This window comes from Manis pentadactyla, chromosome 4 (genome assembly GCF_030020395.1).
Source record: "Manis pentadactyla isolate mManPen7 chromosome 4, mManPen7.hap1, whole genome shotgun sequence".
Classification (NCBI taxonomy): Eukaryota; Metazoa; Chordata; class Mammalia; order Pholidota; family Manidae; genus Manis; species Manis pentadactyla.
In genome coordinates, this window is record NC_080022.1 from 79501572 (window position 1) to 79525949 (window position 24378).

The 24378-nt window shown below is 36.4% G+C and overlaps 1 protein-coding gene across 8 annotated transcripts in view; it reads right to left on the reverse strand.

The window, feature by feature from the left end:
- The window catches only part of EVI5 (ecotropic viral integration site 5), a 245425-nt gene that overhangs the window by 219342 nt on the left and 1705 nt on the right, over positions 1-24378 (reverse strand). Inside the window, exon 1 of one of the 8 annotated variants that reach the window (XM_036906545.2) lies at positions 19519-19857. The exons of the other annotated variants lie outside the window; for them this stretch is intronic. The gene's annotated coding sequence lies outside the window, so the exon portion shown is untranslated. Of the gene's footprint in view, positions 1-19518; positions 19858-24378 lie in introns of those variants that run through there. 8 annotated transcript variants of the gene reach the window in all.

Below are 24378 nucleotides of genomic sequence, written 5' to 3' on the forward strand. Positions count from 1 at the left end.
TATACAAACTTTACAATGTAGATATTAATACTCTCATTCCTTCTGGCCAATCAACATCTGAATCTCCATTAATCTTTTGGGATTTCTCCACCTAATAAGGCTGAAAAATACCAGGTACTCACTTTCCCAGTCTCCACTGAAATAATTCACAAGCATGAGACCAAGGCTCCCATATCTACCTATTTATTTTTCTTTCTTTCATCTGTCACCCCCAAATCTAGCAGCTTAATACATCATTTACTACCTCACAGTTTGTGTGTGTCAGGAATTAGGGTACAGTTTAACTGGGTCATTCTGGCTAAAATCACTTACGAAGTTGCAGACAAGATGATGGCCACTGCTATTATCATATGTAGATTTGCCTGGGGCTGGGATCTGCTTCAAGATGGTTCCTTCACAGTTATTGGCAGAGGCTTCAGGTCCTCACCATGTGGACTGCTCATAAGCCTTACAACATGGCAGCTGGCTTCCCCCAGATCAAGTGAGAAAAACAGAGTATGTAATACCTTATATTATTTAAGTCACATGCTTTCATTTACGAAGTGTCCTACTGGTTACCCAAGTCAGCCCTATTCAGTGTAGGAGGAATCTATACAGTGTGTAAATATCAGGAGATGAGGACTATAAGGAAATACGTTGGAGGCTAACTATCATATGTTATGGCTATATATTATATTCTTTATGAATACATACATATTCATAAGTATAATAATATATTTGGAAGGAAGGAACACCATGATTACAATGCATGTATAATGTTTTATTTCTTAAGGATGGTGATGGGAACAGAGGCATTTACCATATTTTGTAAACGCTGTCTGAAATGTTCATTATAAAAAAATGATGCTTTGCATAAAGCATTTTCAAACACATTATTGCTGAGTACATACATTAGTATAGCTGTTTTGAAGGACTATTTGGAAGGATACATAAAGGTTTTACATGTGCATAGGCTGAGTCAGGAATCTGAGTTGAGAAGTGTCAGTCTTCCAACTTTTTCTTCTCCTTCAATATTGTGTTGACTATTCTGGGTCTCTTGCCTCTCCATATAAACTCTAGAATCAGTTTGTCAATATCCACAAAATTATTTGCTAGACTTCTCATTGGGATTGCACTGAATCTGTAAATCTAGTTGGGAAGAACTGACCTTTTTACAACATCGAGTCTTCCTATCTATGAATATGGAATAGCTCTCCGTTTATTTAGTAGTTCTTTTATTTCATTCAACAGTTTTTGCAGTTTTCCTCATACAGACCTTGTACATATTTTGTTAGATTTATATCTAAGTTTTTCATTTTTATGGGGTGTTACTGTAAATAGTATTATTTTTTATTTCAAATTCCACTTGTTCACTAATGGCATATAAGAAATTGGTTGACTTTGTTTATTAACCTTTTTTTCTACAACCCTGCTATACAGATGGTCCACAACTTACAATGGTTTGACTTATAATTTTTCAACTTACATTTTTGATGGTATGAAAGTTATACACATTCAGTAAAAACTGTACTTCAAATTTTGAATTTTGATCTTTTCCTGGGCTAGCAATATGGGTGGGCAGCAGCAGCCAGCAGCATCTCTCAGTGAGAGCGTAAACAACTCATACACTTACAACCATGCTGTACCCATACAACCATTGTTTCTCACTTTCAGTACAATATTCAACAAATTACATGAGATATTCAACATTTCATTAAAATTGGATTTCTGTTAGATGATGTTGCCCAACTGTAGGTTAATGTTAAGTATTATGAGCATATTTAAGATAGGCTAGGCTAAGTTATGATGTTTGGCAGGTTAAGTATATTAAATGTACTTTTGACTTACAGTATTTCAACATACAATGGGTTTAATGAGATGTAAATCCACTTTAAGTAAAAGAAAACCTGTAATTGCTTGTTAGTTCCACAAGGGTTTTTTGTTGAATATTTCAGATTTTCTACATAGACAATCATGCCATCTGTGAATAGAGAGTTTTATTTCTTCCTTCCCAATTTGTATACTTTTAATATCCTTTCCTTATCTTACTGCATTAACTAGGCCTTCCAGTATGATGTTGACAATCAGTGATGATAGGGACATCGTTGCTTTGTTCCCGACCTGAGTAGGAAAACTTCAAGGTTCTCCCTGTTAAGTATGACGTTAGCTGCATGCTTTTTGTATATTTTCTTTACCAAGTTGAAGGAGTTCCCCTCTGGTTTGATGAGTTTTTATCATGAATGGGTGTTGGATTTTGTCAAACACTTTTCCTCATCTATTGATATAATCTTGTGACTTTTTCTTTAGCCTGTTGATGTGATAGATTAAATTAATTGACTTTCAAAAGTTAAACCAGCCTTTATACTGAGATAAATCCCATTCATCATGGTATGTGATTCCTTTTATACATTGTTAGATTAATTTGCTAATATATTGTCGAGGATTTTTATATCTTTTCTCATGAGAGATTTGGGTCTTTAAGTTTTTTCTTACTTCTTTGTCCAGTTTTGGTATTAGGATAATGCTGGAAACACAGAATAGTTAGGAAATATTCCCTCTGCTTCTACCTTCTAAAAGAGATTGTTGAGGACTGGTATAATTTCTTCCTTAAATGTTTGGTAGAATTCAATTGAACACACATGGGCCAACTGCTTTCTGTTTGGGAAGGTTATTAATTACTGACTCAATTTATTTAATATACATAGCCCTACTCAGATTGTTCTGTTTCTTCTTGTGTGAGTTTGGCAGATTGTGTCTTTCAAGGAATTAGTTTATGGTCCAGAATGTGACCTATCTTGGTAAACATTTCTTGTGAGCTTGAGAGGAATGTGCATTCTGCCATTGTTGGATGAAGTAGTCTATACATATCCATTGTATCAAGTTGACTGATAGTGTTGTTCAATTCAATTATGTCCTTTTTTTTGTCTGCTGGATCTGTGCATTTATGATACAGGGGTACTAAAGTCTCCAACTATGATAGTGGATTCATCTATTTCTCCTTGCAGTTCTATCATTTTTTTCCTCACACAGTTTGATATTCTGTTTTTAGAAGCATATATTAAGGATTGTTATGTCTTCTTGGACAACTGACTGTTATCATATGTAATTTCCCTCTTTATCCCTGAAAACATTCCTTGTCTGAAATTGTTATAACTAGTCCTGCTTTACTTTAATTAGTATTAGCATGGTATATCTTTTATATCTTTCTCCATCCATTTACTTTTAATCTTTAAGTGTCTTTAAAGTGTATTTCCTGTAGACACAGTTAGATCTTGTTTCTGGATCTACTCTAACAATCTCTGTCTTTTGTGTATTTAGACGACTGATGTTTACAGAGATTTTTGATATAGCTAGATTAATATCTACCATATTCTAACTGTTTCCTATTTGTTGTCCTCGTTCATTGTTCCTATTTTATCTTCCACTCTTTTTCTGCTTTCTGTGGTTTTAAGTAAGCATTTTAAATGATTCTGTCTTCTCTCCCTTTCTTAGTATAATGGCTACATATCTTTTTTTTACTTTTCCTAGAGGTTGCCCAAGAGTTTGAAATATATAGTTGATCCTTGAACAATGCAGGGGTTGGGGCACCAAACTCCTATACAGGCAAAATCTGCATATAACTTTTGACTCCCCAAAACTTGACTACTATTAGCTTACTGTTGACTGGAAGCCTTACCAATTGTCTAAAAACACATATTTTGTGTATGTATTATATACTGTATTCTTACAATAAAGTTAGAGAAAAGAAAATGTTTTCTCAAATTGTTGCAGATATCCGAAATTTTTCCAATATATTTATTGAAAAAATCTGCATATAAATGGACCTGCACAGTCCAAGTTAGTGTTATTCAAGGGTCAACTGCACATTTATAGCTAATTCAATTTCACTTTCAAATAACACTATACAACTTCATGGGTGGTGTGAGTACCTTATAACAAAATAATCATAATTCCTACTCCCCCCTTGTATCGTTGCCATAATTCATTTCACTTACACATAAGCACACATGTACATAAGCATAATCGAATACACTGTTGATATTATTTTGATTTACTGTTATGTTAGGCCAATTAAGAAAAATAAAGTTTTTATTTAACCTTCACTTATCTATTTATAATGTTCTTCCTTCCATTATGTAGATTTGAGTTTCTGACATATTATTTTCCTTCTCTCTAAAGAACTTATTTTAATATTTCTTGCAAGGCAGGGCTACTGGCAACAAATCCCCTCAGTTTTTTTTGTCTGAGTAAGTTATTTCTCCCTCACTTTTGAAGGATAATTTTGCAAGGTACAGAATTTTAGGTTAGGTACTTTTTTTTCTCTCAGCACTTTAAATATTCTAGTCCACTCTCTTCTTGCTTGCATGGTGTCTTAGAAACTGGATGTAATGCTTATCGTTGCTTCCCTATAAGTAAGGGGTGTTTTTCCTCTGGCTTCTTTCAGGATTTTTTTTTTTTTTTTTACTTTATCTTTGATTTTCTGTACTTTGGAAATGATAAGCCATGGTGTCGGTTTTTTTTTGGCACTTCTTCTGCTTGGTGTTTTCTGAGCTTCCTGGATCTGTAATTTGGTATCTGATATTAATATGGGGAAATTCCCAGTCATTATTGTTCAAATATTTCTTCTGTTCTTTTCTCTCTCTTCTTCTTACGGAATTCCCATTATGCATATTCTACACCTTTTGTAGTTGTTCCACCGTTATTGGATATTCTATTCTGGTTTGTTTGTTTTTTGCCTTTTTTCTCTGCTTTCCAGTTTTCTCAGCCTCACTCAGAGGTAAAACTGAACTAGCCCTAGCTGTTAAGGGTCCCAGACCTTTTTTCCCTAATTATGGTAAAATATATATGACATAAAATTTGCAATTATAACCATTTCTAAGTGTACAATTCACTGAATTAATTATATTCACAATGTTGTACAACTATCACCACTATTTCCAAAATTTTTTCATCAACCCCAACAGAAATTCTACAACCATTCTTCCCTTCCCCTAGTCTCAGGTAACCCCTAATCTACTTTCTGACTCTATCAATTTACCTATTCTATATTTATAAATAGAATCATACATACAACACATGCCTTTTTGTAATTGGCTTATTTCATTAAGCATGTTTTCAAGGTTCATCCACGTTGTAACCTATGTCAGAAGTTCATTCCTTCTTATGGTTAAATAATATTCTATTATAAATATACTTCTCTCATTTTTCAAGGTGTTGGAAACTCAGACCACAAAAAATATATATATATATATTTAAGGTTGGACGATATATATATATATCTCCACTCACCTGTTGTTTATCCATTCATCTTTTAATGAACATTGGGTTGTTTCCAACTTTTGGTTTTTTTGTGAATAAATGCTGCTATGAACACTATACAAGTGCCAGACAGACTTTTAACAGTTTGCTCTAGATGAAAAGCCAGCAGAGAGACCATAAAGGAAAACAGCAACAGAAGCTGCCAACAGAAATTACCACAACAGAATTGAAGACATTAACTTCATGATTTCAATAATTATTCACACTTCTGATTTTTCCAAATTTTCTTGAACATGTATTATTTGCATAAATGAGGGGAAATCATTTTTGTATAGTCATTCATCGTAACAGGATATGTATGTTCTAGTCTGAAAATTACACAATAAGAAAATAAAAGGGAAAAGCCAACAAATGGTGAAGCAAGATATTAAGTGATCATTACTGGGGTCAGGACCGCAGAGTAGGAGCCTGAAAGCATCTTGTTTTTTTTCTGTCCCTGACCAAAGAGAAGGTACTACTTAGTCCTCCATAATGCCTAGGACAGTACCTGGAATATAGTAGACACCAACAAATGTTGGCTGTAGGAAAAAAGAAATAAATCAATAGCTATCTAAGCTCTCCCACATATATGTTTTTAAAATTATTTATACTCTTAAATCTGAAATTGACTATTATAAGCATCTCAAGTTTCACAGTAACTTTCATAGGGCCCCACAAATTTAGGGGAAATGGCAGATGAATGATAGGGTATTGTATTTCTGGAAACACTATTTGAACTATAACTCTCATTGCCTATGCAAGATTACAAACCCCAGAGCTCACTGACTTATTATTACATCATACTTTTTAAGTGGGTATTTGTCTAAGTGTTGACAATGCCAAATGGATCCAGCGAAGTCTTTCCTTATTTGCCTCTGAAACAGACAGAAATCAAATATATCACACTTAGAAGTACATTCTAAAATGCTTCTCCAATTTCAACATGGTCTATGTTAAGATAAATATAAAACACTGTTAACTTCTCTCAACACCAAAAATCCCCCCAGATAACTCACTTAAGAAATGGGCAAAAAACCTGAATAGACACTTTTCTAAGGAAGACATATAGATGGCCTATAGGCATACAAGAAGATGCTCAATAACACTAATAATTAGGGAGATGCAAATCAAAACCACAGCAAGCTATCACCTCACACTAGTGAGAGTGGTCAATATCAAGACAAGAAATAACAAGCACTGATGAGAATGTGGAGAAAAGGGAACCTTCATATACTGTTGTTGGAAATGTAAATTGGTACAGCTTCTATGGAAAGCAGTATGGAAGTTTCTCAGAAAACTGAAAATAGAAATACCATATAACCCAGTAATACCATTTCAGGGTATCTACCTAAAGAAAACAAAATCATTAAAAAATCTGAAAAAATATATGCATGCCTATGTTCACCACAGCATTATTTTACTATAGCCAAAACATGGAAGCAACCTATGTGCCCACTGAATAATGGATAAAGAAGATATGGTATGTATCATTGTGTATGCACAATGGAATATTAGTCATTGGAAAAATGAAATGTTGCCATTTGTGACAACATGAATGGACTTACAGGGTATAAGTAGACAGAAAAGACAAATACCATATGATTTCACTTACATGTGGAATCTAAAATACAAATGAACAAACAAAACAGGAACAGACTCATAAACACAGAGAACAGACTGGTGACAGCCACAGAGGGATGTGAGAGGATGGGTGAAACAGGTAAAGGGGAAAAAATATTAGAATGTTTGGTATCTTGATCAGGGTGATAGTTACCTGAGTGAATACACATGGCAAAATGCACTGAGCTGTACACTGAGATCTATGCATTTTATTATATGTACCTCAATAAAATTTTTCCTTTAAAAACTTCCTTTTTTAAACACACAAAAAAATTTAACTTGAACGCACTGTTATATCTCTTCATTTTTGAAGGTGTTGGAAATTCTGAGCCCATTAAAAACTTGATATACAACTGAATAAAAATATAGAAAGCAAAAGAAGTTTTTTGACATTCAACCTTATTCCAGTAGGATTTAAGGCTGCTATAATATAATATTTATCTTCAGTCTTTTAAGCAGGTTATAAGAAAGTATTGCTCCAAATCTGTAAACATGGGAATAAACATTACATAAGTAACAATGTCTTGCGTGCTTTATTACCAATAAATATGAAATGAGATTTTAAAACTTAGCCTGTAAAGATCCACAAAGAAGAATTTCAAACAATTTCTTTCACTTATTTAACGGCTGTCAAAGAGATGGAAGAAGGAAAGATACAGAGCACTGGCTTCAACAGGAATTGAAAAATAGAAAAACAGGAATTACAGTGAAAGGAAAAAAACAGGAAGTAAGGTAACACTGTTGACAAGTCTCCTTCCTTTAGATGTCTATATGACAAGTTTCTCTGAACTAATTTATTTTCTGTAGACGTAGAGCATATTTCCATCTCTCTCTGATCCTTCTTACATTAAGAGCCAAATTCCAAAAATGCAAAATTTGTATAGAGTGAAATACTACTACCACCATCATTCACTACGTGTGCATCCATTTTAGTATGCACCAAACACTAGGATGAGATTTTCATACTTTACCTTAATATCTTAATTCTCATAATAACCTTCAGATAAATTTTACTGAAGTTAATAGGGATTAAACAATTTGTCCAACATCCACCAGCTAATAAATCATGGAGCCAGGATACTAAACATCTGGCCCTCAAACAAAAAAGTCTTGACAAGTGTAAATCACTGATAGGAAGGTAAGATAAAACTATAGAACGTAAAAGTAAAAATATAGCACATCAGAACATATCATGACCCTGAGGATTTTATTTGACAGACAGACAAGGCCTGCCCAAACCAACCTGATTACTGATTTAGAAATTAACTAAAATACTGACATGAAAATTATATTTGAAAATGAAACTGTCAGTGTATCACATGAAAATTCCTACCTCCTTATGTAAATAGCCTATTTTAGACTAACTTTTTTTATCCATGTAATGATAATACTAGTGTAAAAAAGTACCAAGAATATCAAGAATTTTTTATAGTAAATGTAAACAGATCTGTGCAAAAGCTCTAGAGAAACATTTAACATATTCCCAACTTCAACATTTTTCACAAAAGGAAGCCTTCCCACTCTATAAATGACAATAGCTTCTAAAGAAGAAGAAAGAAAAAATGAAAAGAAAATGAACAAAGTGAACAACCAGCAGCCACCTCACAATTTCATGCCTGTCTCAGGGTAAGTGCTACTTTACACCAAGGATAACAAAAACTCTCAACTCCAACTAATCTAACTTGTTTACAAGCAGTTACAGGTTTTTGTAAAATATTCTAAATATAAAATGTCAGTTTTGTTGCTAATATTTCTTTTTTTTTGTAGATAATTATTTTTTATTGAAGGGTAGTTGACACACAGTATTACATTACATTAGTTTCAGGTGTACAACATAGTGATTCAACATTTATATACATGACAATTCTAGGTACCAGCTATCACCATACCAAGCTGTTACAATATCTTGACTATATTCATTACATCCCGGTTACTTATTATTTTACCATTGGAAGTGTGTACTTTTTTGTGTGTGTGTGAGGGCATCTCTCATATTTATTGATCAAATGGTTGTTAACAACAATAGAATTCTGTATAGGGGAGTCAATGCTCAATGCACAATCATTAATACACCCCAAGCCTAATTTTCGTCAGTCTCCAATCTTCTGAGGCATAACAAACAAGTTCTTACATGGTGAACAAATTCTTACATAGTGAATAAGTTCTTACATAGTGAACAGTACAAGGGCAGCCATCACAGAAACCTTCGGTTTTACTCATGCATTATGAACTATAAACAGTCAGTTCAAATATGAATACTCATTTGATTTTTATTTGATTTATATGTGGATACCACATTTCTCTCTTTATTATTATTATTTTTAATAAAATGCTGAAGTGGTAGGTAGATACAAGATAAAGGTAGAAAACATAGTTTAGTGTTGTAAGAGAGCAAATGTAGATGATCAGGTGTGTGCCTGTAGACTATGTGTTAATCCAAGCTAGACAAGGGCAATAAAACATTCACGTATGCAGAAGATTTCTCTCAGAACAGGGGGGGTGAGGTTCTAAGCCTCACCTCTGTTGATCCCCAATTTCTCACCTGATGGCCCCCCTGCGACTGTGCCTGTCTTAGGTTGTTCCCCCTTGAGGTTGTTGCTAATATTTTTATATTTAATGCTCCATTAGTATGAGTTTATGGCTTAAGAGTTACAAATCTGTATTAATATTCAGTTAAAAACCTTCACAACAGTGTACCACAAGCTAACTTGCTAGTTACTCATGTGCTAGTTATTCTCTAGCTAACTAAAGTTCCTTAATTCTACAGAACTACCACAGCTCAAATACTTTAAGCTACATAGTTACCACACACAGACACACAAACACACATTTTCCAACCCACTCAGAACATCTGAGTATTCCAGATATCCATATGCTGACTGAATCATTTCATGTGAATGAGATACTATTGTTTTTAACATTTATATGTTTAATGTATCCAAAGATACACTAGATATAGCATTCAATTACCTTGAGGAATTAGCATTCATGTAACCTCTGAAACCTAACAGTTATACAAGTTCAATTTTATTCAAAAATTCAGTGAAATATTTTAACTGGCCATTTCATCTACTACCCAATATTGAAAGATTTTTCCTTTTAGTAAATACTCAGTTTATGCACTGCTAGGTCACATTTATTTCTTAAGAAGAAACAGTGACTCTTTAAACCACCTTGACAAATAACAAAATTACCATGACCTATGGACCTAAGTTTTGTTAATGCTAAAAATATCTTATTTAATGACATACACTTCAATAAACACAATCTATATAAAAGAATTATACAAACGCAGAATCTCTTCTGCTACTAGGCCAACCAACCATCCAAAGAATAAGATTATCAATATTTTTAAGCACATACAATGCATCAAAATGCAACTTTATGAAGCAGATGTAATTTCTCATATTAACATATAAGAAACCTGACTTATAGGTAGTGCTGGTAATCCGATAAGCAATTCTGGAAATTCAAAACTGAATACAAAACTGAAACTAGTCCTGCTATCACATCTTCCTTGAAGTTATATTGTACTTTCTGCCTTTTCTTAGTCTCTTTTAAGAATATCATAATCACAAAGTGACAGTATCTATTTTTGACTATCAAAAACATATACCAGGCACTGTTCTGACATATGTACTATTATTTCCATTCCTCATGACTAACTTGGCACAGTAAATATGAAAACACACATTTTTCTGATAAAGGAACAGACCCAACAAGGTCAAATGACAAGGAAAACTACAATGCAAAATGCCTGTTCTTTCTACTAACCATGATAAATTTGTCTTTGCAGTCATCAGTTCTTAATCATAATGAAATTCTCTGTGACACAGCATTTTACTAAATTCCCAAAAAAACTAAGTCGTTTTCCTTCACAGAAATAGCAATTATTATGTGAAATAATTTTATTGTATTACCAGATTAAAATGTAATTTCCTCACAAATATTTTTGTATTAAAACTGGGAGGGAAGAATGCAGTCTAAAATACACTGAATAAGAGCACTAGATAACTAAAATCTGATCATTTGAACGGCACATAAAATTGCTTATAGCAAAGGTGTTCAAGTTCATGGGTGAAGAACTAAGTCTGTTCCCTGACCTCAATCTTCCATTGTCACAAACACAAAACTGTTTTAAAAAAAAAAAAAAGTATATCCACACACAATTTTTTCATGGCAGCAGGAAGAGTACTAAACCTGTTTCCTTAGGTCTCAATCTGGTTTGAAAAAAGCCCAATTGCAGAACAAGTACCTCTTAAAATATATATATTATACAAACTTTTTATTTAGTATACACAATACATTAAGCAATGTGTCAAGCAGTGTGTTAATCACTGTCACTCCATACCTAATATAAAATAAAAATTACCACTGTTTTGAAAAATCTTAAAATGACAACAAGAATCTTCAACATAATTCTCCAAATGGGTAAATAGTACACAGATCATGACAAAGCTCTAAAGATTCTATTTTAATGCTAGTTAATTAATTTAATTGCATTGATACTGGTAAAGGAAGGACAATTAAATTATGAGGGGAGAAATGTTTGTTAATCAAAATTGAACAGAAGGACACATATACAAATTCAGGAAATCCTAGCACAAGTATAATAAGTATCAATGAAACAATTTTTAAAAATGTCGTAAGCATCTTAACAAGGTAAGAGTACCAGGTGCTATTAACAAGATGTGTAGGGCTTTCCCAAGTTATTTTAGCTCTTTAAACCTTGTCAGGAACTTGAAAAAAGGCTGGAGTGAATGATATTGCCAATGTTTTCCTGTTATAACATTCTAGAGTCAAAAGAATTAGTACAAACTTATATAAGAGGATTTTTTATGCAATGATTAGTTTCAATGACTACAGAAAAATAATCCCCAAGATATTGCACTAGAAAACTAAGGTCTTATTCCCTGACACTTATAAACTAGACTACAGAAACGATCAGAAGTTTTTGGGACAAAGCAACACAATGAGACTATATTAGGAAGACTAAATTTACATAGTTAACACCGTAACTGTAGACTTTCAGAAGATGCCAAAGGAGCATTTAGGATTGTAAGAGATTTTTTAAATCTGATAATGTTAAAGAAAACCAGAATGTTATAAACTTAACTACTACCCATATCCATACCTGTCTAGGTCTCACATGCCACAGGCAAGTGGGTCTTTATATAAAGTCAGAAGACCACAGGCCTCTTTGAATTATCCTAGAACTCAGGTGATCTACTGTTCCCAGTTTCTGCTCTCAACTTTTAAACACGCTGTTTATAAAAATCTCACTGGATCTTGCATCCTGCTAGATACGCCCAGTCTCACAGCATCCTGCCACCCCCATTAGCTAAGAATGGAAAGATGTTTAGCTTTTTAGTGTTTTCCTTCCTCACCTCCCAATTTTTCACTACAATCTGGCTTCTCCCCTTGACAGCACACAAGGTCGATCACCAAAAGTCTCTGTTGCTAAATCCAGTTAACACCTCACAGTCCTTGTCTTGATCTCTCTGCAACATGTGACCCAGTACAATACTCTCTTCTTTTATTTACTGGATTTTTCTGATTAGAAAGTGCATATTAAGATTTGAAATATCACAGAAAAAAATAGATAGTACTCTGGAATACCACTTTTAAAGACAGCCTCCAGTACCATATACATCTAGCAAGATTTCTATACATATAACAACATATGGGTATATACCTTTTTTTAATTAACAAAATTATACTATACATATTATATACATAATCATACTATACATATTTCTTTGAGAATTTTTTTAATGAACCTTGATCTTCCATCCTTGTTAGTATCATGTGGTAGCTTGATACTACCTAGCCTCCTTTTAGGTAGCCTCCTAAAAGAGCACCTCATCGTAATACCCAGACCCTCCTAAAGGGACTTGGCAGATGTGGTTAAGGATTTTGTGATGAGGAGGTATCCTGAATTATCTGGGTTGGGCCCATCTGAAGATGCTATGCTGTTGGCTTTGAAGATGGAGGAAGAGGCCAACAACTGCAATGAAAGGAATATAAGGAATGCAACTCTCAGCTAGAAAACGCAAGGAAATGAATTTAACCCCAGGAACCAGCCCTACTGATGATACCTTGACTTTAGCCCAGAGAAACATTTAAAATTTCTGGCCTCTGTAACTGTAAGAGACTTAATTTTTGTTTTAAGTCACTAGGTTTATTAATCTGTTCTAGCAGCAAAAGGAAACTACATATACAAATACAGTATATATACATATGCATGTGCACACACACACACACCCTATACCATATTTAATTTATCCAATCCTTTATTGATGGATACTTGAGTTGTTCCCAATTTTTTGCTACCATACTCTAAGTGCCATGATACCTCAACACATCTTTCCATACTTCTGTGTTTTTCTAGGAGTTACTCTGTAAAGTATAACTATTTAAGTTATACACAGTTGACTCCTCAACATCATGTAGTTAGGGGCACCAAACCCTGTACAGTCAAAAATTCCTATAACTTCTGACTCTTCAAAAACTTTTTACTAAATAAAAATAAAAAGCCATTTTACTAAATGGCTACTGTTGACCAGAAACCTTACTGGTAACAGAGTTGTTTAACACATATTTTGTATGTTATATGTATTATACACTACATTATTACAATAAAGTAAGCTAGAGAAACGTTTTTGTCACAACTGTCACAAATCTCCAAAAATTTTCCAAAATATTTACTGAAAAAAATTCCACATATAAGTGGACCCACACAATACAAATGGTATTCCTGGGGGACCAAATGTATTTTAAGTTTTGACAAATATATATTAAAAAATTATCCTCCAAAAAGGCTGCACTTAATTTGTTATTCAACAATACTCAAGCCGTTCTCTCATTCTTCAAAGTTCCGTTCTTTCTGTTTCTGTTAAATTGCTCTCCTGGTTCCCTCTGCAGTGGATATGCAATCTGCTCTTCTGTGGACTCATCTTCATCAGTTCGCTTCTCCAATGCCAACAGCCCCCAAAGTTTCAATTCCAGCCTGGGATTTCTCCTCATGACGCGTACTTCTAGCATTCCTCCATCTACTTCCTCTCACCCCAATTACTACTCACAAAACAGAATTATTACTGTCTCTTTCCTCCAAAATTTATGCCCCCACTGTGTTCCCTCTATGACTGACTGCCATACTAATATCCTGCAGCCTATGGCAGATACATGTAGGTCACCTATCCATGCCCCTACCCTCACCCCACATACCACAGCTCTAGAATCCTTAAGATTCTCTCCCTCTGTACCAACTCCTTGGAACAAGAATACATCAATTTTCAATTGTATTACTTTACTGTGTATTTTTCCTATCTCAAGTCCTGTACCCCATCGTATCAGAATAATCTTTCTGAAACTCAACTCTGATTTGTCACTCAACTAGCCCTTTTGTAGATGGCTGGTCAGAATATAAGATGGTAAAACCACCTGGGAAAATTGTTTGGCAATGTCTTCTGAAGTTGAAAAGACATCTACCCCATGGCCCAGTAATTCCACCCTTAGTTATGTATCCAAAAAAAATGAAAATGTGTATCTATAAAGATTAGTAGTCAAGTGTTCATAACAGTTTTATTTAAAATAGCCAAAACGGAGAATGGATAAACAAATTGTGTTATACAATGATGGCTACACACTGATTTTAAAAAAACAAGCTAGTATATCAATAATACCTTAATAAAAAATTTTAAAATAAAATAAAAATAAAAAGCTATTGATATGAGCAACATGGATGAATCTCAAAAACATTATTGAACAAAAAAAGCCAGACAAAAGAGAATACATACTGAATTATTCTATGTATGTGAAGTTCAAGAACAAGAAAAACTAATCTGTAGTAAAAGATATCAGAACAACAGGAACTGATTAAAGGAACCATTAATGATTACCGGAGGTGGAGGGGAGAGAGTCACAGAGGTGTATAAATTATCAAACCTCACTGGATTGTACAATTAAATTCTGTGCATTCACTACATGTAAATTTTACCTCAAGAAGTTATAAAACAAATATTGATTTAAAACTTTTATTTCAGAGTTTTTCCTTACTAGTTATAAAAAGCTTCCAGATTTAAAACAAATGAATCATGTAATTAAAAAAAATTATCACCACACTCAGAAACAAGAATATATCAACTGTTTTTGATATATCCTAAACATCCCCTAGTTTTTTGTGAGAGCAAGGATCTTGTCTATGTAGCTAGATTACTATTATTCCAACACCTAGTATTATGCTTGACCCACAGATGTTAAATATGTTAACTTTAGTGGTTCTTAACTACTTAGTGACAATGCTTATAATTTCACTAAATTTTAGATTCTTTACTGATTCATTTTTCTGATCGTGTATGTTAAACGTAAATGTACCATCAAGCTTGACAATCTTTATAACCTTGTTCATCTGGCAGTAGAAAAGAAGCCTCTTGACATTTTCAAAAAGGCAGCCAACCTAAATCTTAACTTTGTGTTCATATCTTACATGTATTTCAAATAGATACTCAAAGGCATTATATTTTTCATGGGTTTATTCACTAAAATGCATTCTGAATTTACCTCAAGGTCTTTTCACCATCAAATTGTGGCTTAATCTTCTAAATTACACTGATTTCTGGTATACCTTAAGATACTAAATTTTTCTCTCCTCATGTATCTCATTTAAATATATTATGTAATTGTTCATTAAAGCTACACTTTCATGCAGTATCTGTTAATACTGTTTCACAAATATAACAGCTCAATTTATGAGAAACTCGATTCATTTCTGACATAGCAAAATATTCGTACCAGGCCAAAAAAAGACAGCAACCGATAATTCGAACACCAATTCAAAGGTAAGACAAAATTCCTAACTTCAGTATCAGTGCAACTTTCTATGAAAAACAAAATGAACAATGATGCATAATAAAGCCAGTCTGTTCCTATCTGTCACTGAGATCCCTTCCAAGAACACAGGAGCTAACAGTTGTTGCCAAGAGAGCCCTAATCATGAACTCACAAGACACTGAATAGTAAAATCAACAATGGAGACCCAGATGACAGCCAATTTAACCACCTTTAGGGAACACTTTCAATAGTACAACTGCGAAAGCTGGGTCAGAACAAAGAACAATTACCAAGCACTAAACCCACATTGTTTTTGTCTGGCCAATTATACAATGCACACAGCAAAAGCAGGGAAGGCTCTCTTGAAGTACATTAACAGTAATAAATAGTTAGAAAAATGGCAACAAATAAACACACGAAGCAATTCACAATGATGAGAAATAGGATAACCCTGTCTGAGCATGAACAAATGGAGCCACAGACAACAAGTTCTATCCACAGGTGAGGAAGGACTATCACACCACCAAAGACAGAGGGTAATAATTGCCAATGTTATCTTTGATCAATATACTAAATTTTATATTCAAACATAAAAGTAAAATAATCTGTAGAAAAGAGAAAAGGCCAATGAAAATTGTGTGCAATGATTAGCAGACTTTTATATTTTATAAAACTTGTCAAAAATTAATTTGAGGAGCAACATAGGCTGCCAGCTTTTTATTTTGTCAAATGAGAACATAGAATATAACCAAAAAAATTCCATCTACTACCTACCTAGCATCACAAATATATGAAAAAGGAAATTTTAAAACAGAAAAGGATATTAATTTAAAGATGAATAAACTGTATAAATTTAGCCTAAGAGAAAACAAATTTATATTGAGAATATTTTCATTGCATCACGAACTGTATGGTAAAAACTGTCTCAAAGAGCATTTAGAAACCTGCCATTTAGTGTTTTAAAGAAAATAAAAAGAGTGCAAGGAATAATAAAGCTATTAGAGGAGGTTAACATAATGGTTTTATTGACTAGTTTTAAGTAATTTATCATTCTAAGTTAACTATAAGCCAAATTTAGCAATAGTTTTTCATTTTTTTCTGATATAAAATATTTTCAAAATAAATTCTGAGTATTACCTCTCCCATGATTGTAGTTGGGCTTAAGTATTATTGATTGAAATGCCAACCATGACTTTTTAATAACTTTCATATATAATATACAATATATTATTTATTCATTCAAAATTAAAGGTTAATGCACATATGGATTTCCAGCTCCTTTGCAGAGATCCACAGTCCAATCCATTTCCCAAGTCAATAATATACCTTTACCACAAGTTTCCCACTACAGAAAGTATCAAAGAATTTATTACGCTGGCTTATCTTTACAATCATTTCCAATCCTAAGATTATAAAATTCTGGAACAATTAGTACATCTCTAAAGTATTTTTGGACTTCTACATAAATGACAGTTTGACTCAATATTTAGGTGCTCTGCCTTCCTGACACTCTATTTAGATAACAGTGAAGAAATTTTAAAGACATAACCCTACAAATTGGAGACATCACTGAATAACAGATGGCAGCGCGCTTTTGCAAAATGGAAAACAGATGATGGGCTTTCAGGTTAAGATGGCAGATTGAACACATCTGATTTTGCTTCCTCCCAAAACTCTACTAAAGCAAGGATAAAGAAAATGATGTTTTGTTCTGCTTTTAGAACACAAAGTCATAAGGGCAGGGAGAATGGAAGAGAGATTTTTGGACGATGGCTGAGAAGTAACTGACTTTGTTAGACAGCCAAATTACAAACCAGGTGCTCTGACAGCTAAGAACTAACCCTACTAAGACTACAAAATCCTGGAAAAGCCCCGAACTTCCAGAACAAAGAGAGGGAGGGGAGACTAATGTAAGAAAGGATCAGGTAAAAGCTATTTGAACAATTAGCAACCTAGACCCCATTCCTCCTCCAAACTGCTGAGTGGCCGAAACTCAAGATGGCAGCTGACTAGAGATTTATTCTCTTAAGAGGGTAAACCCATACATGATGGAAAATACAGGTATAATAATAAAAAGAGGCTGATTATGTGACCCTATGTAATGCTCTATGGCTCATTACCCAGACCTCTTTCCTGAGTTCCCAAAACACTGGCAACCAGACTTCTGCCCCTCAAGCAGAAAACTGGAAGATATTCTCTGGAAAATCCGACCAGGCCAAAAGGAAAGACAGAGATGGCGGAGATAACCTCAGACAGTCCACCCAAACGAATGTTTTCAATCTTGGCCGCTTACTGGATAGGCACAATGGAATCACCTGGGCAGCTTTAGAAACTACTGATGCTACTCTGTAGGAAAAGAAATCAGAACAGTGGTTGACCCTGGGCAGAGAGAAAATAGGTAAAAGAAGGCATACGAAGGAATTTTCTAGGGTTTTCACAATACTCTGTACCTTGTGTTAGTTACACAGGTACATACACAGCAAAACCAAGCTATACCCTTAAGATCTGTGTACCTTATTGTATGCAATCACACAAAAATTTTGTTTAAATGTTGCTACCTGGGATCTACCCTCAGAGATTCTGATACATTTGGCCTAACAGCAGCATATATATAAAGCTCCCCCTGTGATTCTAATGTGTAGCCGAAATTGAGAACCACTGTTTTAGACACTAGATCACAGAGTAAAACTACAAATCAACAGTCCCCACCCACATGCTCAGGGCTTCAAATCAGCTTTTAGTGTACACTTTACAAAAATTCTTTACCTGCATACTTAGGATTGTGCACATTCTGTATATTATACTTCAGTTAAGTTTTCTAAGATTTCTTTAACACAAAGTTCTCAGAGGCTTTAAGAATAGCATTTTAGAAAAAAAGTTAATAAATGGAAGAAAGTTGACTAATAAAATTAAACAAAAAAAGCTACTAGTACATAGCGCCCAGAACAAACGTAAAAACCACCAATATATAATTTTCTTCATCTCTAAGAAGCACTGGATTTCTTTCTGTCAGCAAAGAAAGGGGTTTATTATTCTAGACTGATAACAGAAAGAAAAGATATCTTTGCAACAAAACGCTTTCACAGCCACCTCTAACAGCAATAGACAGGAGTATAAGGGAAGAAACAATTCCAGAAGTTTCGGTTAACTCTCGGTGAAATGATGCCAACTGAGTTGATCTAAGACGCCGAAGAGACAGACAGAACGAAAAGACACAAAGAAATCACATCAACTCTATAGCAAACACCACCACCACAATCCAACCTACCGGAAATTCTGCGGTTAATTTGAGGCTTGCCCCGCTAGTCATAAGGTGATTCACTGGCGGCTACTAACGCTCCCCAAGTGCATCCTAAGGAGTCACCTAGCACACTTGGCTGCCCCATCACCTGCCTAGAGACACGGCCTTGCCCAGAATCCCGGAGGCTAAATGAAGACGCCAACTTTGCAAGAAAGGGGCGCGGGCGGTCCTGCCCCTTCAGATCGCCCAGAGAGAAGAGGACGTCTGGCCTTGGCAAGGCAAGGGTCATTATGGCCCTCAGGATGTCCGAGGAAGTGCCCCCGAAGCCGCCGCGTCCCTCCTCTTCTCTAGGACTCACTGGAAGCCACCTGGCGAGTTTCTTCCCCAGCGCCCGGAGGGTCCCGGGCCACGGCTGCGGTAGGGCGCGTAGGCCCCCACGGCGCTGGGCACGCCCGCCCGGCTCGCGCCGCAACTTTGGCGGCTGTCCCTGCTCGCCGCGCCATGGAACTCGGGCTCACGACCCGCCCGCCCGGCGCGGCGCCCCTCACCTTGGAAACGTTGGGTGGACTCCGCCGTAAACATCAACTTCCCATCCAGCCGGCAGCCTCGCCGCCGCCTCTCAGCGCCTCGGCCCCGCTCGCGGCTCCTCTCCAGCGCCGCGCTCCCTCCGGAGCCCAAGGCCGCCTCTGGTCCGGACCCACACCTCGGGGGCCGCCGCTCCGCTCACTAACTGACCCCCGCCAGTCCGCTCGCCAGTCCTGGTCCGGCCGGGCCGCGTCAGGAGAGCCCAAGACGCAGGCGCAGCAGGGCCTTAAAGAGACCCGGCCGCCGCTACCGCATAATGGGTTTGAGCTGGTTAGGGGCCGGGCTGGCCGGCCGCGGAGAGGGGAAGCCGAAAGGATTGGACAGCGGGAAACGGGGGCGGGGAAATCCCGCTCCCTCCTCTGCCTCCCTTTCAAAGCAGTAGCCCTCCGCCCTACAAATTGCTGACTTCCCAGTGTCGCGAACCGCCCCTTGCATGTAAGAGCAGCACAAGACACACCCCCTCGGGAGCCCGGGGCGACCCCGCGCCCAGCCTGCGCGCCTTGCGCTGCCGCACCGCCCTCGCGCGGTTCTCCCCGGCCGTGGGCCTGCGCTGCATACGCGCGGGCTTCCAAAGGCCGTCCGAACTCCGCCGGAAGGTGACCTGGGTCACTCTCGGAAACAATAATTAATGTGTAAATGCACTGGTGATTTCAGATCATTCTACCACCGGTCGTCTCGGCGAACCGGGTTCAGGCAGAGGCCGGAAGGGGGCAGAACACGGGCATAAATACATGAGGTCTAGCCGGCAGCCTATCAACGAAGAAATTCTTAGAAGGAAAGTACTTAGTCTGGGACAGGAAGAACCTACTGATTCCTGATCCCAGAAAAAGCAGGCAAGAAAAATAATAAAGACAATATAAATTGCTTTCATTATACATTTAGAAGTTTACGTCTGACAAAATGACAGTAACCATCAGCACAAAAAACTCCAAAATTCCTAGCCTAGAAGTTAGATATCTCTGGTTATTTGCTTACCGAAGTTTATACTCTACAGAAAGAGTTCCTCTGTAATAAGCATTCCGGGGAGAAAAAAAAACTCATTTTTTTTTTACAGGATTAGGAAATACCAAAAAATAGGAAGTGGAGCCAGCTCTCCAGCCAGCTAAAAACTTTGAAAACTTGAAAATTTTATCTGAGGCAAAATTTTGCATAGTTTTACGTCTTGTTATTAGTTAAAGTCAATTTCAATAAAATTCATTGCAACTAAATCCATCTTGAGGTAAGTGACTCCTAGGAATTTAGCCAAAGAAAACAACTTCTCAGATTCAAAAAGACATATGCACCCCTATGTTTATCACAGCACTATTTACAATAGCCAAGATATGGAAGCAACCTAAGTGTCCATCAGTAGATGAATGGATAAAGAAGAGGTGGTACATATACACAAGGGAATACTATTCAGCCATAAGAAAGAAACAAATCCTACCATTTGCATCAACAGGGATGGAGCTGGAGGATATTATGCTCAGTGAAATAAGCCAGGCAGAGAAAGACAAGTGCCAAATGATTTCCCTCATTTGTGGAGTATAATAACGAAGCAAAACTGAAGGAACAAAATAGTAGCAGACTCACAGACTCCAAAAAGGGACTAGTGGTTACCAAAGGGGAGGAGTTGGGGAAGGCCGGTGGGGAGGGAGGCAGAAGGGGATTGTGGGGTATCATGATTGGTGCACATGGTGTGTGGGGGGTCACGGGGAAGACAGTGTAGCTCAGAGAAGACAAATAGGGACTCCGTGGCATCTTACCACACTGATGGACAGTGACTGCAATGGAGTTGGGGGGGGACTCGATAACAAGGGTGAATGTAATAATCACATTGTTTTTCTTGTGAAACCTTCATAGGAGTGTGTATCAATGATACCTTAATAAAAATAAATAAATAAATTACACAAAATAAAATTGTACCTACTGTTATGGCATCTTCATAAAAAGAAAAATACAGTATTTTTAACACGATAGGAATAACAAAGTCGCAGTTAAAAAATGAAGATTATACCAAATAAAAATTATATTTTGAAATTTTAAAAAAGGTGACATCCTGACAATCTGCCTTTCCTTTCTATATTCCACTTATTAGCAAATCCTGTCAATTTTACCTCCCAAATTTTCCTTCATCAGTCCTGTTCTTTCTCGTCCCATCAACCACCCTAATCAAAGCTACCTTTGCCTGGGGGAGGAGGACCTGGAGGGCTACTAACCTAGTCTTCTAATTGGTTAACCTACATGCCCTTTAGCCCCTCTCTAATTCTTCACACAAAAAGCCATGAGATCCTTCCCAGGTGATTTACTTCCCAGGAAATCACTTAGATAGCTTCCGATTCTCTTAGACAAAACCTCTTAGCTAAACCAAGTTCTGCAGGGTCAGGTTGGACCCACCTCTCCACATCTTCTCACTACTCATTCCATATCCCATCCTGCCACACTGTCTCTGTTCCAGCCACATTGACGTCTACCAATTCCCCAAAGCTTCCTCCCTCCACAGAGTTTTTGCATATGTTTTGCTCAGTGGATGAAAGGGCTCATCCTTCTGACCCCAGCCCTAGTCCCTTCTTCTGAGGAAAATCTTCAGACCTCCCTACCTTGGTCCTTTCTTATCACACAGCACTGAAACCATAATTATATGATTATTCTGGTGCATTTTTGTTTCACCCTTATAAACTTTTACATCTATAAGGCCATGAACATGGCTTTCTTTGGCTCATGGTTGTATTTCCATATTTGTTCAATACATATTTGTTCAGTCAATGAATCATAGAATGCTAGAACTTAAAGTAGATGTGGCTTAAAGGTTACCTAAATCATAGAAACGTAAAATGTCACAATTTGACCTTTGGAATCAGAGTCTAAAAAGAACTCCAGTTATTTTTAAACTGATATTATACTGTTTTAGCTGGTCTGTCACAAGGTTCTCTGGGTAATCTTTAAAACTGAGTTTTCAAAGCACCTTGTATAAATCCCTGAGTTAATAATGATAGCTAAGGGATGGGCCCACATGAAACTAATAACACTGGTTGCTTTAAGGGAGGGAGATTGGATGACGGGGAATGGTTGGGAAAGAGACTTGATGGCCTGTCCTTTTATATATTTTCAGTTTCAAACATGTGACTATATTACCTATTCAAAAATAGATGACACAAAAGAATGCATACTATATGATTCTATTTATTTGAAATTCTGGAAAAGGCTAAACTAATCTGTAGTGGAAAACTAATCTAATCAATGTAACTGTCTCTCACAGTTATACTGTACCACTGGGAAGGTACATGAGGGAAACTTCTGGGTGATAAAAATGTTCTATAGTTTCTTAGAGGTGTGAGTTACACAGGTGTATTCATTACATCAAAAAAATATACAGTTAACACTTCAATTAATGTAAATTTTACCTTAAAAACTGTATAAAAATTAATTATGAGTTTAAAAATAAGCTAGCACATGGTTGAGCACTCTCTGTGTATGAGGATAGACTAAGGGCTATAAAAACATTTCTTTTAATCTCAATAGTATCTTCATGAGGGAGGCAGATACTATTACAAGCCCCTTGCAATGAGAACATTGAGACTTAATTTTCTCTCAGACAAGAGGCATTTGCCCCTATTTATACAACTGGAAAATGGTGGAGCAGGGCTTGAACCCATTCAGTCTAACACCAGAAGTGGTTTATGCATATTACTTACCCACTAGATCAAGAGCTTTGCAATGATTCAAATCATATTTTATCTTAGTCTTCTCAAGTAGCCCCAGTATTCTGCATAGGGGCTGTTCAATGTATTCTGAATGAATGATAAATAACAATCTTGGTATTGATTTTATTGAGACAGATTATATGTTTTAATTGGTATAAATTATATACACACACACATATATTTGAAATAATCAGCACTGCTGTGTCAAGTGCCTGAGAAGTGTTATCTCAAATGAGGTCATTGGCCTAAGGAGAGAAGTTTGTGCTATTAGTTCTGACCCTCTCGCAGTATCCTTGGTTTACCTCTTTCCTTCACTCACCCTGGGCACATCAATTTATTTGTTGAAAGAATTTACACATTAACTTTTCACTGAAATAACTAAATCAAACCAGAGAAATAGCTAATTCTTACCTCTCACGAGTGCTTTGAGCACTTGCGTAAGTGAAACCCCACTGTGTGAATTCCACACCAACACCCTCTGCTCCATCTGTATACCGCTGTGCTGTTCACACTCTGGAACTGCAAACTAGAGGACAAGACAGAGGAAGCACGGGTGCAGAGAGCAGTGGCACCCTCCTCAAAGACAGTCTAATGTGAGACAAACTTAGGTAACAATTCAAAACTTTCTGTGTTGTAATGCTGTACCCCCTTAGCATTGATATATGTCATGGTCCGGGAGGGAAATAAAGGGAGGATCTGAGCTCTGTCTCCTTTAAACCTGGCAAGGGTTCAATCTCAGAACACAGTGCTTTCAACTGCCAAAGGTGTTTTATAAATCAGCTATACACAAGTCTCATTGCTTACAGAAAGGAAAAGCGAGCAGCAAAAACTACCCAAGGTACAGAAGAGGAGCTCACAGTGGAGTCAAACCCTCTGTTTAACAACATCCCAACCTCTCCCTAGGCAGCTGGCATTTGGTGCTTCCTTGGCAACCCTGGGCATCTCAGTTTCATTCTAGGATGGTGCTGCTCACTAGCCACATGTGACTATTTATACTTAAACTTAACTTATAATTGCAGTTTCTCAGTCATACTCACACATTTCAAGAGTTCAATAATAGCCACATGTGGCTACTGGCTACTCTCTTGGACAGCACAGATATAGAACATTTCCATCCATCAGAAAGTTGTCTTGGCAGTG